Raw genomic sequence first — 18,626 nt, forward strand, 5'->3', positions numbered from 1 at the left:
TCCATGACACCAAAGGGAAAGACAGGAACTATGTTGGTCACTCAGAAAGTAATGACTCCTATTTATTTCCAGGGAAACTACTACAGATATAGAGAGCACAGTAACATTATTTGATAGAGCAAATTGTCAGCTACAAAAGATTATTTTTCAACATAGTCACCACAATTAGCTATGATTTTCACGAGTGGTGATCAAGAGCCTGCATGTCATACTTGTAAAAGTCTGCATGGCCATCAGAATGTGGCTTGTCTTTCATGTCACTGTCACCAACGCTGAAACACACCACTCACCGCCTCACTGTGCTCACACTCACTGCTTGGTATCCATAAACGTTCAGCAGGCTTCAAGGAATGTCAGTGGGTGCAATTTTTACCACATGGAGGAATTCAGTTATACACCTTTGCTTCAAAGGCATTTCCATGTCAGACACCATTCTGTCAGACCGCCTCTCTGCTGCCATCTGTCACAGGGCCACAAAATGTAATGCAACTGCCATACTACCATCTGCCTCTGACATCAAGGGCCAACATCATAATATAGGAGGCATCACTGGGCACACTTGGTCTTGTTAAATCCAGCTGGCAACTGAACCCATGCCAGTGGAGTAGCAGGTCTGTCTCCTCCTGTATAGCGGAGCATTTATTCTGCTCCACATCCCAGACTTTGAGGTCAGGGGGTAGAGTACCCTAAGTATAACTGGTCTGTTAAAGACAGATGTAAAGAAGGCACTGAGAACTTCAGCCTTTTCCTTATCCTCAGTGGTCACGTTTCCCACCACATCCAGTAAAGGATGGAGATTCTCCTTAGTCCCCTTCTTATTGTTAACACATTTGTAAAAAAAAAAAAAAATGTCATCTTTTACTACAGTAGCCAGGTTGAGTTCAAGCTGGGCTTTTGCCTTTCTGATTTTCTCCCTACATATCCTAGCAACTTCTTTATACTTCTTTATAAGTTGCCTGTCCTTTCTTCCACAGGAGGTAGTCTCTTTTTCTCCCAGAGTCTCAGCAAAAGTTCCCTGCTCATTCATGTCTCATCCTCTAGTTCATCTTATAGCACTCAGGGACAGCCTGCTCCTGTGCCTTCAAGACTTCCTACTTGAGGAGCATCCAGCCTTTCCTGGACTCCTTTACCCTTTAGGACAGATTTTCTTCTGAAGTAGACCCTTCAGCAGCAGCTGTCCTCTGGGCCCCACTGAGGTGGGCCACACAGGGCTTCCACGCTGTCACAGTAGCTCCAACCTCTTCTTCTCACACACTACCATCACATAGGAAGAAAGATGAACACCATATTCATTTTGTGTAGAGGTAAGATCAGGAAAGCCAAGGCACAGATGGAGAAGAACTTGGTGAGGGACGTGAAAAATAAAAAGAAGAGGTTCTACAGGTACATAGGCAGGAGGAGACAGACCAAAGAGAGTGTTCCTCCTTTGACAAATGAGGATGGAGAACTGGCTTCCTCAGACATGGAAAAAGCTGAGGTGCTCAATAAGTGCTTTGCCTCGTTCTTCACTGGTGATCAGACTCCCCATGTCTGCCAGGGCCCTGAACCTCAAGGTGTGGGTGAGAGGAGCAGATTCCATCGCACTGTAACAGTGGAACAAGTCCAAGACCTCCTCATGAAACTGAATGTATGGAAGTCCATGGGGCCGGATGAGATCCATCCCAGGGTTCTGAGAGAGACGGCTGATGTGGTTGCCGAGCCGCTCTCCATCACATTTGAAAAATCATGGCTGTCCGGTGAAGTCCCCAGTGACTGGAGAAAGGGAAACATTACTCCCATTTTTAAGAAAGGGAGAAAGGAAAACCTCACCTCTGTGCCTGGGAAGATCATGGAGCAAATCCTCCTAGAAGCTACGTTAAGGCAAACACAAGACAAAGAGGTGATCCGAGAGAGCCAGCATGGCTTCACCAAGGGCAGATCTTGCCTGACTAATCTGGTGGTCTTCTACGATGGAGTGACAGCATTGGTGGACAGGGGAAGGGAGGCAGATATCATCTACCTGGACTTCTGCAAAGCCTTTGACATGGGTTCTCACCACATCCTTCTCTCTAAATTGGCGAGGTATGGATTTGAAGGATGGACTGTTCGGTGGATTAAGAATTGGTTGGCTGGTCGCAGCCAAAGGGTTGTGATCAATGGTTCTATGTCAGGGTGGAGGCCGATTATGAGTGGTGTCCCCCAAGGCACAGCCTCGGGACTGGTGCTCTTCAACATCTTTATCAATGACATAGATGATGGCATCGAGTGCACCCTCAGCAAATTTGCAGATGACACCAAGCTGAGGGGTGCAGTCAGTACAGCAGGGGGAAGGGAAGCCATCCAGAGGGACCTGGACAGGCTGGAGAAGTGGGTCCATGTGAACCCAATGAGTTTCAACAAGGCCAAGTGCATGGCATTGCACCTGGGCCAGGGCAATGCCAGGTATTTATACAGACTGGGGAGACTCCTTGAGAGCAGCCCTGCAGAGAAGAACTTGGGGGTCCTGGTGGACGAGAAGCTGGACATGAGCCAGCAGTGTGCGCTGGCAGCCCAGAAGGCCAACTATGTTCTGGGCTGCATTAAAAGAGGAGTGGCCAGCAGGGAGAGGGAGGTGATTGTCCCCCTTTACTCAGGTCTTGTGAGGCCCCATCTGGAGCACTGTGTCCAGGCCTGGGGTCCCCAGTACAAGAAAGACGCAGAGCTCTTGGAGTGGGTCCAGAGGAGGGCGACCAAGATGATCAGAGGGCTGGAGCACCTCTCCTATGAAGAAAGGTTGAGGGAACTGGCTTTGTTTAGTTTGGAGAAGAGAAAGCTTTGAGGAGACGTCATTGCAGCCTTCCAGTACTTGAAGGGTGTGTATAAACAGGAGGCGGAATGACAGTTTACATGGGTTGACAGTGAAGACAAGGGGGAATGGTTTTAAACTGAGACAAGGGAGATTTAGGTTAGATTTAGGAGGAAGTTTTTCACTCAGAGGGTGGTGACACACTGGAACAGGTTGCCCAGAGAGGTTGTGAATGTCCCATACCTGGAGGCATTCAAGACAAGGCTGGATGTGGCTCTGGGCAGCCTGGTCTAGTGGATGGAGAACCTGCCCATGGCAGAGGGGTTGAAACTTGATGATCTTTGAGGTCCTTTTCAACCCAGGTCATTCTATGATTCCATGATTCTATAACTCCTTCCAAAGGCAGCACGGCAGATTGCATGGCTGAAAAGAAAGATTAGTAAAATATATATACATATATCTTTTCACATGGAGAAAAGGGGAAGGCCTGAAGAAAAGAAATAACCAGCACAGTGGATAGTGACCTGAGAGATCCTGGAAAGGTTCAGTGCTGACAGAAAGTTGCCCATTCTTTTGGCCAAGGTCCCACAGGGAACACAGCACAAAACAGAGACAAATCATGCTCTTTGTTGAGTTCAAGCTGCTCCTGGGTGCTAGAATAGAATAGGATAGGATAGGATAGGATAACTGTTTAGTCAGAAAGGATCTTCAAAGATCAAAGTGAGTCCAACTTCCTGATCACTTCAGGACTAACCAAAAGTTAAAACACATTAATGAGAACATTGTACAAATGCCTCTTGAACACCCACAGGTGTGGGGCATGAACTACTTCTCTAGGAAGCCTGTGCCAGTGTTTGACTACCCTCACAGTAAAGAATTGTTTTGTAATGCCTAGTCTGACCCTCTCAGCACAGCTCTGTGCCATTCCCATCCTGCCATCGATTCTAGGACCAGAGCTCATCACCTCCCTCTGCTTCCCCTCCTCAGGGAGCTGCGCAGAGCAGCAAGGTTGCTTCTTGGCCTCCTTCATACTGGACAGCCCAAGTGTCCTCAGCTTCTCTTCACAGGATGTGCCCTTCAGACCTGTCACCAGCTTTGTTGCCCTCTTCTAGATGCTTTCAAATATATTAACTTCCTTTTTATATTGTGGGGCCCAGAACTGTATGCAATAGTTAAGATGAGGTCACACAAATGCTAAATATAGTGGGAGAATCACCTCTTTTGACCAGAAAAAGAGAAAACAGTCATAGGAGACAGACTCCATCAGAATGAACTGTGCAAGATGCTAGAAAGAATCATTCCTAAGAACTCATGGGACAATCCATGTACCATGCTGGAGAAGCCACTGCATTGACGAAGGAAGAAGGCATGAGAACAAAGACTTGACTGGAAGTAGATGTTTTTTAGTGCGCAGTTACTTTCCATATGAACTGAGATGAAAAACTCCAGAGGCGTTTTCCGAGGAAGACCATCCTGACCACAGGACACATCTGAAGACCTCTTCCAGTGAGCACACAAGCTGTCTGCCCTCCAGCAGGGCCAGCACAAGGTGGGAATGAGCACCCTTCTATCTTCAAGGAGGGATCTCTGTGAGAGGCACAAATTCTCATCTTACACATCTACAGCATCTGAAATCCAGTAAGAACCAGGATCTTCTGCCTCAAAGATTGCAAAGGCAACACTAAGGAGCAGCCAGCAGCATCTCACGTCCTGTCAAGCTCTTGTTGTGGTTCCATTCATGTAACAGGACATCTGCTTTGGGGAACACAGCTACCACCGGCTCACCTCACATTCAGTCTGCTCCTCATCCAGTCTACTAGATCCGAACTGTACAATATCTGCCTCCACCTAGTGGTACAGCTCGGCAAACTCTGCACTGGTTTTACACCCTGCTGTAATGTGCGTCCAGCCTGCTCACAAGTCCACAGAAGTTACAATACAACTTATTATTAAAAGGAAAATCAGAGAGAAGAACAATTTTAGCAAGGGGCTGTTGCCTCTTCCTTCTTCACTTTCTTCTATTGTGTAAGTTTTTACATGATTTCTTCACTATACTCCTGAGGACATGTAAGTTCATTATGTTATTTAAATATCATCTGCTCCCTCCTCTCCCATACAGAAGAAGAAATGGGTAATTACATAAGATTTTGTGTCAGCAGGGGTTTGAAGTTTCATTTGCCTGCAAGACTGTAATGTTAAATACATAAAAAGATATTTAAATGCAGCTTTGCACTACAATGAGCAGCAAATTAACTCTGCATTTGGAAAGTACTTAAAATTATCATGGGTCCTTTGACTACCCACATATGAAGGATAAGCCTTACTCCTATGAAAATGTTCCTGCCCTAGAGAAGCTGTTACTGGGACTTCACACAGAATCACAGAGAATTACAGAATTGGAGGGATTGGAAGGGACTCTAGAGATCATCGAGTCCAATAACCCTGCTAAAGCAGGTTCCCTACAATTGGTCACATAGGTAGGCATCCAGATGGGTCTTGAATTTCTCCAGAGATACAGAATCCACAACCTCTCTGAGCAGCCTGTTCCAGTTCTCTGTCACTCTCACAGTAAATAAATTCTTCCTTGTGTTTGTATGGAACTTCTCGTGTTCCAGCTTTTGCTGTTGGCCCTTGTGCCACTAAAAAGAGTCTGCCCCCATCGACTTGACTCCCACACTTTATGCATTTATAAACAGTGAGATCACCTCTCAGCCTTCGCTTCTCCAGGCTGAACAGTCCCAGCTCCCTCAGCCTTTCCTCATACAGAAGATGCTCTAGGCCCCCAGCCATCTTTGTGGCCCTCTGCTTGACTCTCTCTGGAAGTTTCCTGTCTTTTTTGAACTGAGGAGTGCAGCACTGGACACAATACTCCAGATGCAGCCTCACCAGGGCAGAGTAGAAGGAAAGGATCACCTGCCTCGACCTGTTGGCCACGTTCTTATTAATGCACCCCAGGACCACTGGCCTTGGCCACGAGGGTGCACTGGTAGCTCATGGCCAACCTGTCATTCACCAGGACACCCAGGTCCTTCTCCGCAGAGTTCTTTTCCAGCAGGTCATACCCTAGGCTGTAGTGGTGCAAACAGTTATTCCTCCCCAGGTGTAGGACTCCGAACTTGCCCTTGCTGAACCTCATCCACCCAACTCACCAGCCTGTCCAGGTCTTGCTGAATGGCAGCACAGCTTTCTGGTGTGTCCACCATTCCTCCCAGCTTCGTATCATCATCATTACCTACTTCTTCAGGTAACCTGAGCCTACTTCATCAAATGCAGGGCGACGTTCAGAGAGAGAAAAGTTGATATGTTTGTGATAGAAGTGATATGCATAGAATATGTAGGAAAAAATAAATTCATACTTCATTAGTGATTCAATTTCATTAAAAATATAGCATAAGTTGTCTATTAAAATTTAAAGACAAAATGCACGTTTGGATAATTTCAATTGTATCATTCACTATTTTTTCTTTTTATAGATAGTTTTAAATATAATTTCCTTTCAAAAATTAATCTGTACATATAGATATATGTACCAACTAGATTTGATTAGCATAAATTGAAACAATGCCACAAGTTAGTTATTTTATTCTTTTGAATAAAATCACAGTAGTCTGTACTAGCTCTTTTTCATTATCCAGATTTAAAATATTTATTATTTTAAAATAGTTCTGATAGCCAAAGACAGCAAAAGAAATGATTAAGCGTGTAGTTTCTTGAGCCATCACTTTAGCATTTGGAGGCAAGGTGGGGAAGTGGATTTATCACCCCCTTTTCCTACTCTTAAGTCACTGCTTTCTCCCTTCACTTTAAGCTTAAATAACATCTCCTTCTTTTTAGATATTGTTAGATATTATTCACTTACTGTGTCTGGTACTATCTCCTCTTCTCTTTGGTGCTTGTAATGGTGTTTGGTTGAAGTAATGCACATTCAAACATGACCTCAGTCCTTTCTTTGGGTCTAGCAGGATACCCAGTGAAGGAGAATGGTCTTTAATTCACATCTTCTCCGTGAAATGTGCAGCACTGTGTCCTTAGAATTAGTTTCCTCTGGAATCCTGGAAACTGAAGCCCCTCATTACCCAAAGAAAGACAGGAAGGAGGCTATAATGGGCGTAGGAAGACTTTCATTTGTCTTATAATTTATTAATTTTCCTAAAGAAAAGCCTACCAAAAAGAGAAATAATAGTAAATATATATATATATAAAGACAGTGCATCAGGAATGAAATGATGCTTTGACATTGCCAGAATAGATGCAGAATACTAGATAAAACCGATCAAAATAAGAAATACACCAGAGTTCATGTCCTGAACAGTACATGCTGCCAAAGCTTGGTTTTGTTTTGCAGTGAGATACTTCCTCACACAGCAACATTCAGTAACCAGTGATGTTCAGTATAGCCTGTCTGATTTCACCCTATGAGAAGCCAGTTCTGGTGCCATAATATTGGCAACTCTTTTACTTCCTAAATGACTGATTCAAAGAACTGCAAATACTAAAGAAAATTTTGTTAATTAAGAGGGCAATTGCATGAAGAAAGTGAGCATACTGAACTCTGCTCATGCCAATCATTTAAAGCTGTTTCTGATAAGTGTTTTAAAATCTGCAATCTGGCAACTGGTAAAGGAAATTTACCTGGTAAAAGCAACATGGACTAAAAAAAACCCACATTGTTTTTACTCCTCCATTTGTTCCCCCAAATTAAACTGTATTTATGGCCTTTTGCTAATTCAGAGGAGCCATGGAGGGGAGACGGAAGAAAATGATAAAAGATTGAGGAATTCTCTTCCTTTATTTTATAATTTGAGTACTTAAAAGTTCACATGGATCAAATACTGCTAACAAGTTGCTAAGAAGTGTATCCTGATTAAAAGCACATTCCTTGTGACTAAAAGCTCATGGTCGGATAGTTTCCAACCCAGCCACTTCTCAGCCAAGATTACGCCGGGTGTGCCACTCCTACAGGCTCCACCAAGAACCATTCTGCATAGGATATGCACCTGGCTTTGTTAACATTGGAGTGATTTCTCCTCACCTCTTGCTTTTCTTTGAAGCAGTATGTAAGTGGGGTCTCTGTGATCACATAGCAGAGAACAGGGAGCAAAGTGGGAGCTGCTACCCAAATGATCTTACTACTGTCATAGTTAATAAAGCTTCTGCCTGACCTGTCTTAAATTGTATTTGTGTTACTGCGTGCTCAGTCTCTATATTCTCTGACATTACTACTGTATGTTTGTCCTGTTATTATATGCTTATCCAGATGGACCCAACTGAACTACACAAATCTTTTCTGTGCTGTACTGAGTCCAGCCATCCTTTTGTTTGGCTCTTTTATTTTCCTCTCTACAGGAAATATCCTTAAATCTAATCTGCTTTTTCCAAGCTTTGTTGCAATCTGCCCAAATGCTCTTAAACTTCTTTTACAAGCCTATTTTGCCAGCCCAGTTCTCCCCGTCTTCATCTGTTTCACAACAGTCTACCGCATTGCTTCCTGAATAGTTCTCCATTTTATTCTTCATTTATATACAGTTCCATCCAGGGCCCCTTTTCCTCCTCAGATGAATAATGAAAGTATTTATTTGCCTTTTTGGGTGTTGACCTCAGAACTCTATCGCCTGCGATGCGCTCAGATCCAGGGAAAAGTGAGCTGACAGCTGAGCTCCCAGCCCACTCTGCACGGAGCTTGGCTTTGCACAACGGTTCCTGTTGTTTCAGCTTTTAATTCTGTAATGGGGCTTAATTACTACATACTCTAGATGAGGGCCATTATTATTAACAGAGGAATGAGATCTCTGGAGTATAAATTTAATGACATTGGTGGCAATAATTCCAGCCTTAGCAATGGACTTTAAAGCTGCTGCAGGTTAAAGGTTCACAGGTATATGATAGGAAAGACCCAATGAGCCACAGAATTAAGAACTATGGCCTGCCACACTACCATGCTCTTGGTTTATTCTCGACAGTATTAACTGCAAATTTCATCCAATTTGAAGACACATTTATTTTTTTCTATTTTTATAAAATTACATCTTTGGCGAAACCTGCCTCAAACAGGATGTTCTTAATGTTATCATATTTATGTTTTCAGTTTCAGCTATGTCAATCTGAAGTAGAGCCACTGACGTCAATGGAATTAGTTTGGATTTATCTGTAAGAGTAAATGTTAGCAAAGGACTAGAGAAAATATCATCTGTTTTGATTATAGTTACGGCAGGAACCATCACAAGCCAGAGAGCTACAGATAATCACTGCTTGTTGGAAATGACAGAGGAAAATTATTTGGGAGTGGAAATTTGTACTGTTTTCTGACAGCTGTAAAAATAAAGTTCACAGATAATAAAACAAGCATAGAGAAAAGCAAAAGGCTGGTCAGTGATACAGGAAAAAGCAGACGTTCATCTGTAACAAAAAACACCTGAAAGCACTGAAGGTCTTCAGTTTGGTCACAAGAAGGGATCTGATAGAGCTGATATACTGAATGTGGTGCAGATGTTCATCATTTCTGGTAACTCAAAAAGTACCAATCAAATATTCTGTTATTCCTCTTAAATGAAGAAGTCCTTTTTTTCACTCAGCAAATAACTTGGTTGTGGAATTCAGTAATACGAGATATTAACGGACTGTGGAGGCTCAAATTATAAATGAATTCTGGATGGTTCTGATATATTTTTGTAGGATAAGAGCTTTTAGACATGAAGGTCTGGAGGGAAATGGTGACTTATTATCTTACTGACTACCAAAGGAAGGATCAGTCGAAATTTACCCAGTTCTGTTAGCACTGCAAATCTTGCTATAGAAAGGAAACATCTTGTCTACAGAGCCAAAAACTCTTAACTTAGCAGCTTACTCAAAGAATTTATATTGTTCCAGATTCAATTATTACAGAGAAAAAAAAAGGAGGAAAAAAGAAAAGAAAAAAAGAATACTAACACAGAAGAAGCCTCAGTAATGATATAGCCAAAATAATTAGCATTCACTTCACACTCTTTATCCCTTTCTCTGATTTTGTGCTCACCCTTTCCTGGCTGCTCTGGATTCTAAGGCTCTTGGTGTCAGTCCAAGGGGAGAGTTACAGTGAGGTGCCAGGTTTCGTTCTCTCTTCACTCTACAGTCAGCCTTTTGTTGAGCTAAACAAAACAAATTCTATTTTTTGTACACATTCCAGTTTTCTACTCAGTCTGCTGAGTCAACATCAATATTTTTTTTTAAATTGTAGGCACCAGAAATGGATATATTCAAGTGATCGTTTATCATGTCAAAGAAATGAGTGAAGCAAACAGAAGACCTCCATCAGCCTCTTCTGTTCCTTTCTGAGACATTCTTATTTATTTACATAATGAATGCTTTAATTACCACCTCACAGTGGAAGATCATGTGCAACTTGTTATCTACCAAGACCTGTAAGTCACAGAATTAGAGAGTCACAGAATGGTTTAGGTTGGAATGTAACTCTGGGTCCTCCCAGTCCAACCTCTGCTCAAGCAGGGACATCCAGAGTAGGGTGCCCAGAATCATGTAAAATCTTTTTCAGAATCAGTGTCCCACCATGTAGGGCCAACACCATCCTGATCTAAGGATCATGTCCAGATGAAAATGATGCATGGTATTACTCTGGGCTTTCTCTAGATGGAGCTTTGCACTCAAAGCAGAGATACCTAAGAGCAAAAGTGAGGTAGTGCACAAAGAACAGTTTGCGTTCAACACATCAGAGCAAAACAATCTACTCAATTCAGGCATGAATTGAAAAATATAATGCAAAAGTATTTGTCCATTCCATTAACTACTGTTTGTGCAATATTTTGAAGATAAATTGGAGTGTCTAACGTTAAGTATTTCTGTTTCTCAACTACAGAGAAGTGTCATGATGGCATTCCTGATTAGTATGACTCCTCACAAATAATTTTCTAAGAATTGAACTGTTACTCTTAAATTAACAGTTACCTGATAAATTAACAATTTATTCTTTCCAAAAATTTTCTGGCTCAGCTGCTGCTTTACAAAACCTCGGGCAAACATAGTCTAAAGGACAGAGCAGGGACAGTCAATAGCAAAGAGATGGTAGGTAAAGCAGTCCTGCACAGAGCAGCACTTTGTGCAAAATTCTGGAAACAATGACTGGCTCAAACGTGTAAAGAACTATACATATGTATATATATAGTTTATGTGTAAGACTGAGAGACCTAGGACTATTTAGTCTGGAGGAGACTGAGAGTGTATCTTATCAACACTTAGAAATATTTAAAGTCTGGGTGTCTGGTGGAAAGGGCCCAGGCTGTTCTCTGTAGTGTCCAGTGACAGAACAAGGGGCTCTGGGCACAAACTGGAACACAGGAAGTTCCACCCGAACATGAGAAAGAAATTCTTTACTTTGAGGATTACAGAGTGCTGGAACAGGCTGCCCAGAGAGGTTATGGAGTCTCCTCAGGAGGTACTCAGTTCTCACCTGGATGCTTTCCTCTGCAACCTAATGTAGGGAACTTGCTTTAGCAGGAGGTTGAACTAGATGATCTCCAGACATCCATTAAAACCCCTACGATTCAGTGATATTTATATTTATCTGATAGATTAGTATACATATGCACATAAAGCATATTAATATATTTAACTACATTTGTAAGTATAAATGCAGCTTTTGTGACATGTAATTAGTTCATTAGCCACAGTTTCAACAGGGAGACAATTCACACTGTTCCAAGCTTTGACTTTGCGACCTAGAAATATGCGCATACAGTATGATATAAAAAAAAAAGGCAGTAAACTGACAATTTAATGTCTACTAATCAATTAAATTAGAAAAAGTGAGGTTAAGCCATTGCACAAATATCTACAAAATGTCTGTTTAGACTAAGAGGAGCTGTAGAGAAGAGAATCAAAATAATATGTGTGCTACGGTTACTACAGAGAGGTGAATTATCAACTGCTTGCCTTCTTTTAAGGAAAAATTTGTGAGATCTGGAACACAAGACCACGGGGAAAATTGCCTTAGTTTACAAACCCGTTGCACATTCCCAGGAAACATTCATTTGTGTGAATTCATGCAAATGGAACGAGGATTCATACTATTTATGACTAGTAGCGTATTTCTTTCTCATGACAGTTATGACTACAAGATGAAGATGAAAAGAAAAATTATTGCAAAATACATTAAAGACTGTCTATTGTTACTTTAAAGCTCCCAATACTGTTGCATTCATGTAATAATTGGGGAAACATGCTGTGTGAACTGACATTACTTAATGAACAGCTGGCATCTATGAGAACAATGGTTTTGTCATCAGTTGGGATTACTGAAAAAAATTTTGCCACAAGCTTCCTTCTGAAACATGTAGATGTGGCCCTGAGGGACATGGTTTAGTGGGAATGATTGTGATGGGTTGCTAATTGGACTAGATGATCTTGAGGTCTTTTCCAACCTAAATGATTCTATGATTCTATGAATATGGATGGAAAGAGTGATAGAAGAGTTAGGAAAGAATCAGAATGTGGTGAAGAAATGGTGTAGCTTTTCATTTCTAACCACATTCTTGCTTCCATTCCTACTTTTGAAGCCAGAAATAGGAATTCCAAGTCAAGGCTATATCTCCTGAAAATGAGAGGGTAGGTAATAATCTGAGCAGCATTCCTGTAAGCTAAATGCTGAGAAAGCACTAATAACAGCACAATACACTTAAATGTGCCTTAGGTTTGCAAATAAAACCTGATCAATTTGAGTTCCCCTTAAAATAATTTTACAAATCATTAGATAGTTATCCAGTCCTTATGTGAAAAGATCCAATTTTTATTTAGTAGTAAGTAGAATACTGTATGATAGTAAGGAAGATATTAGTTTTTTAAGAGCCCAGAATATTCAAGGAAGAAATCGCTTCCTTCTCTTAGTTGCACTTACTATGGCTACAAAGCAGACTGCTGATACCATATTGCTATCAAGTTAGTTCAAACAGTTCAAAGTTAACACAGATTGAAAATCATGGTCACAAAGATGGATAAACATTGGTCAGTGCTTTCACTGAGCTATTTGCTCCCACAGTACAGCACATGGAAACACTTTAGATGTTGGACGCTTTGCATAAGTACACGTACGTAAGCTGAGAAATATGACCACCATCTTCCCAAGTTCCCTCATACAATCTTGAAGTATTAGACAATCCCAGCACAAATTCCACCACCTATTATATCGTCCATCTTCACATTTTGGCTTAACCATTTCTACTGAGGTTTTTCCTAAAGTCTCCACAGTGCTTAGGGATCCTGAACACCAGCTTCTTAATGCAACCATCCTAACCTTTGCTTCCTATTTTTCTGAGAGTTTTATTGCACTGTTACCTCTTAGCTTTGTGTTGTAAAATATTTCAGCTGTTAACGATGTTTTCATCCTGTTTATACAGTATCTCAGACAACTGGCCCCCAGTCAATTGTGTTTGGCCTCCTCATAATTACAGAAGAGGTAGCGGTGTAAAATAATATCCTCTCCCCCAATCATCTACATGCTAGAATTGATGTGTAGAATCACTTATATAAATGGTAATAATACTTCTGCTTATCTTAGAATCATAGAATCATAGAATCACCAAGGTTGGAAAAGACCTACAAGATCATCCAGTCCAACCGTCTACCTGTCACCAGTAGTTCTCACTAATAACTATAACTCACTATAACTCACTTATAACTCAGATATAAATGCTGCAGACCTTAGGTCAAAGTTCTCATAAACATCACTAGCTATCTAGATGACAGCCAAGCTGTCCTAGGTAGCATCTTAGCACTATTTTGTTTAACAACCTATATGAAGAAGAGAGAAAAAATACCTGGCAAGTAGTTCCATGAGAATACCCTGGAAGTGTCAGATCAGACCAAACACACTGCTTCAAAGAGGACCCCATGTTTGGAGTCTTTTTCTGACATTCCTCCAGGCAGCTTTAGCTTCTGCATGTCACTTGTAAACGTTTCCACTGTGGCGGGTTTTTTTGTACATAGTATATACCGCAGTGCAGTCTGCTTATTGATTCTCAGAATACCACAGTTCCTTCATGCCTTTGACTCCGTTACTCCTACTGTGCACTTCTGAGATGAGAAAGATGAAGTAACATCCACAAGAGTTTCCATGAAAAACAAAAAGAAAAATAGAACAAGTAAACTTTAAAAGTTCTACTCTTACCAAGTAAACAATGCAAAGAACCTAAGCAAAGTAAGCAGCAGTCTTATAAATCAAACTAAGTGCCTAAGTGAATTCCCATTCAAAGAGTTGAAGCAGAAACATCATCTTTGCAGACATTAAAATTCAAACTCCGAAACTTGTAAACTTTCCATTATAGACCTTCATCTCAAAATGCCTTTGTTTAATGGAGAAAAACATTTATCTTTATGGTGATTTCTGCTATCAGAAAGGTACAGTAAATGTAATGTTAGCTACTGTATGTACCTTACTTATAGACTATGTCTATAAAACAAAATATTTTTGTAATCACTTCAAACTTCAGGTATCATATCATGCAAATCCCAACCTGAACGTGAATTCACAAACTGGTGTGCACCTTAGATCATTTTTATGAAGTCTGTGAATGAGACCCATTTAACTGCAAAACAACCCATGGATACAAACTGCAGACAGCATGTCCCACAAATGTGATAACTCAGAACAAACTGAGAAGTGAGATGCTCAGTAATTATTTAGTTAGGCAACTAAGTCTCAAGGTGCTGTCCTACTGTTGGCTTTCATCTTGGAAGTCAATGTCACTGGTTTCAGTAGTTCCCTTGCTACAGGGACAATAATTATTATCATTTACGTGAGTGAAACTTCTTTTTGATATATGAACCACCTGTGTTTAAATCTCTACCTATTTATTTATTTTTACCAGATAATTCCCAGGAATTCCTGACAGCAAATGACTTATATGAAGGAATTTGGGAATGGGCTGGTGGTTGGTCTTGGTTATCTTAGAAGTCTTTTCCAGGCTGACTGATTCTGTGATTTTGTGAAATCAAATAAAGACAACAAAGATGCATACATACCCATAGTAAGAAGTCCATATATTTGGTAAAGCTTTTTCAAAATGCCACAAATTACTGATTGAAAATAGTTTCTGTGATTCTGTTTTTGCCTTCTGAGTTCTACAGTATTTGTTTCAGTTTGGGATCAAAACCTGACATAACTTTTTTGCCCTCATTAGTTTATGAGCTGTTTTCCAGTTTCTCTGCAGTACTGGCCTAAGTGCCAATATCATGGTGCTCACAGTGAGCAGTGTATCAGTCCTATGTGATTTCACAGCTCAAAAACTGTAAATTCCCCCAAAAGTGATCCAATCTACCAAGCAAAATGACTGTCTGACTAAACTAATTCTAGTGTAAATATTCCATATTAGCATTAATCTCAATTTCGGATGAAACGGAAGCAGAAGCCTCTGGAATCAAAAACATTTACAAGATGAAGAGTTAGCTTCTAGCATAATGCAGCACTGACCTACTTTGTGTGCATGTTCGTAGCAACAGCAGACATATCATTAGTGGTTGCTTAAAAGATATCAGCATAATTAGGATCTGGAAACAGTATCTGCTAAAGTGGGTGAAAGCATTTAAAGACCATTAGTAGTGAAAGTGTTGGCCTATATGACAGACAACATTTACAGATTTTCTGTTGCTAAATCACAAATAGTATTTCTTGCTCTTAGAAAGGGTTTGGTTTGTATTTTCTGCAACAGTGCCTTGACTGTCTTTCATTAACAAAGATAAGAATAAACATGAAATACATGTGCTGTGCTAGAAAAGCCATCACATTTCAAGATACTCAATAACATTTAAAAAAATGGAATAAAACTTGGCAGCTGTGACTAACTGAAGTAAACTGCTGAACACTGTCTTCATTAAAATGTACTGTCACAGAGTGCGAGTCTCTACACTAATAAAGTTGGAAGATAAGAATTCTTTGTAACTGATCTAGAAAACTTAGCTCTTTAAAAATAGAAACTGTATTTTACTGATCTGCAAACATTTTTTTGCATGAAGCTAGAGGAATGCAAAGCATGTTTATTACAAAGGGCTGTGAATAATTTATTGGACGTACAGAACAACTGATTTGAGGATTTGTTAATATTTTCAAATGTCTCCCAAAATATGAGATGAGAAATTTCAGGCACTGGTTTGTGTCTAAATGTATTGTATAAAAAAAACAAATGTACTTACCAACAAATAATCTGTCTGAAAGGGGTGTTTTGATCTTTCTTTGTACCTCGTAACTTCTTTCCCAATCTGAGTGTGATACATTAGAAGATGATACATGACTGCTTTGAAAACAAACAATACAATTGTATCATGTCTTTAAAATAAACATTTATCATTATTTTTATTACTTCGATTTCTCTTTAAATTTTACACAGTAAACATTACATTTAAATCCAATAAGGCACCTAGGATGCTATGAAAGCAAAGGTTTTGTTTTCATCCCTTTCCCTTTAAGTCTGTTCAAATGTTGTGCATGCCCTATATCTATGTCACTTAGAAATATTCATTTGAGTTTGCTCCCAAATAACGCAGAGGATAATTTTATATGACAGTTTACTGTGTTTCTTATATGGTGTTTGCAATGCACATTTCTTCTTCCATTACTGTATTGTTCTGATACAAAGTTCATTTAAATCATGCACAGTGCTCAAAAATTAGTCCTGGAGATATTTCAGCTTGGGTCAGTATGCTCAACTGAAGCTACATACCTAAACACTGCATTAATCCAAACATGCAGTAGAGTAGTCCGTGATTCATTACACAGTTCTTCAAAATGGGCTAAGACATTTGAAAATGCTGCGAAACAGAAACCACTAATTGCCTCTGTGACAATCTGCTGCCTTTACAAATTAAAAGGTTAATTATTTGAATATTTCAGGAGAAAAATATAGATTTGAAATAAATTTATTTTCAAGATCTCTATTGGAATAGCTGCATAGTAATAATTTAAAAAATCACTTATTAAGCATGTGGTCACTTAAAAGAAAGGAGCAATAGGTTTCAGACACCTCCTTTATCTTTTCTCATCAAGTTGTTCTTCACCTACAGGACTCATCACTGCTTTGTCATATGTGGCAATCATCAAATCTGCTTTTTAGTTTTTACCCATTTTATTTATGTCATTCATGGATTCTTCAGCTTTTTGATGGAGTCTCCTCAAGCTTATTTGAATCACTGAGCTCACAGTTCTATGTCCAGAGGGAACTGAGAGGCAATGGCATCTTCAGATATTCCCAGTGCAACAACACTGAATCTGCCTCTTTGTGACAGATGGGATTCATTAAATGGATCTGATGCATATTGCAATCCCCACAAATACAACAGACATGGCTAGGACATGCAGCAAGGGATTAGGGATGAGCAGCCAGAAGTTTGTCAAAATTGACTGCCTGAGTTTCTCACAGTGTAGGATGAAAGCCAGTGTTGCACTCCTCCTTACTAATATGTCTTATGTTGCTTCTATTGCATATTTGCTACATCAGAAAATGGTGAGCATTAGTTCCGTACGGGTAAAGAGCTATCAGTCCATTAAGCATAGCGTGTATCCATGGGGAAAAGGCACAAATTCCCAACAAAAGAGAGAACCCTGTTCTCAGTTCTCCCAGAAAACCTCATTAGTATTGTGGAGATGTTCTCTTTGGAGAATTTATGTCATTTCCTTTATTTCTGGTCCAACTATTTTTGTGTTTTCCCAGTGGGATGCAATCAACAAAATGGAAGCAAACAGGCTTGTACGTGTGCTGAAATCATTACAGGATTACAAACACCAACCATTTTAGAACTGTATAGCAGAAGACTTCATAAGCTAAAATGACAAAAAGGCCTGTAGCTACAATACATACTCTCCAAACAGCATTACTGCAGTGCATGATGAGCTGCAGTGAGGTGGCCTCAGCCAGATGCGAGATGCCCACCAGTCACTCAGTCACTGTCCCTCCTCAGCAGGTCAGGGGTTAGTTGTATGAAAATGCTCGTGGGTTGGGATTCTGACAGGAAGAATGGTTACAAGTTATTGTCATGGGCAAAACAGGCTCGAGTTGGGAAAAATATTTTTTTTTCCAGATAAAATAGGCTTGAATAGTAAGAAACAAAAATTAATGAAACGCTTTCTTCTCACCACACCCCCTTTTTCCAGGTTTGGCTTCATTCCCCCATGCCACAGAGCTGCCACACCTAACACAGGATCTATCAGAGGTCCCTGCAGTGGCTTCCTGGGGTGTATATGAAGTATGTTAGTATACAAAGAGTATAAGGAGTATATGAAGTGCACTGGACAATCTCCTACTGTGGACAGGGTTGCCTCCCACCAGATCGGGCTGCCCAGGGCCCCATCCAACCTTGAGGATGGGGCCTTGAACACCTCCAGGGATGAGGTATCCACAGCTTCTCTGGGCAGCTTGTGTTAGGGCCTCACCACCCTCTGAGTAAAGAATTTCTGCCTAACATCCAAGCAAAATCTCCTCTCTTCCAGATTACAGCCATTCCCCCTTGTCCTATCAGCATCAGACTGTGTAAAAAGTTGATCTCCCCCCAGTTTATAAGCTCCTCTCAGGTGGTGGAAGGCTGCAAAGAGGTCTCTCCAGAGCCTTCTCCGAACTAAATAAGCTCAGCTCACTAGCCTTTCTTCATAGGAGAGGTGCTCCAACCCTCTGATCATCTCCGTGACCCTCCTCTGGACCCACTCCAACAGATCCACGTCTTTCTTGTATTGGGGGCCCCAGGACTGGACATAGTACTCCAGAGGGAGTGTCATAAGGCAGAGTGTTATCAGCAAACTTGCTGAGGGTACATTCTACCCACTAAATAGTCCAGTCTTCAAATCCATCTCTCTCCAATTTATAGATAAGTATGTGGTTTGGGACCACCAAAG

General features: G+C 40.7%; 1 long non-coding RNA gene across 1 annotated transcript; it reads right to left on the bottom strand.

The window, feature by feature from the left end:
- Positions 11,543 to 18,119, bottom strand: LOC110393918. The gene is made up of 3 exons (XR_002435262.1): positions 17,599 to 18,119; positions 15,938 to 16,038; positions 11,543 to 13,822 (listed from the first exon to the last, which is right to left on the bottom strand). It is a non-coding gene; the product is annotated as an uncharacterized LOC110393918 (long non-coding RNA).

Source organism: Numida meleagris, chromosome 1, assembly GCF_002078875.1.
Source record: "Numida meleagris isolate 19003 breed g44 Domestic line chromosome 1, NumMel1.0, whole genome shotgun sequence".
In the NCBI taxonomy this organism is placed as follows: domain Eukaryota; kingdom Metazoa; phylum Chordata; class Aves; order Galliformes; family Numididae; genus Numida; species Numida meleagris.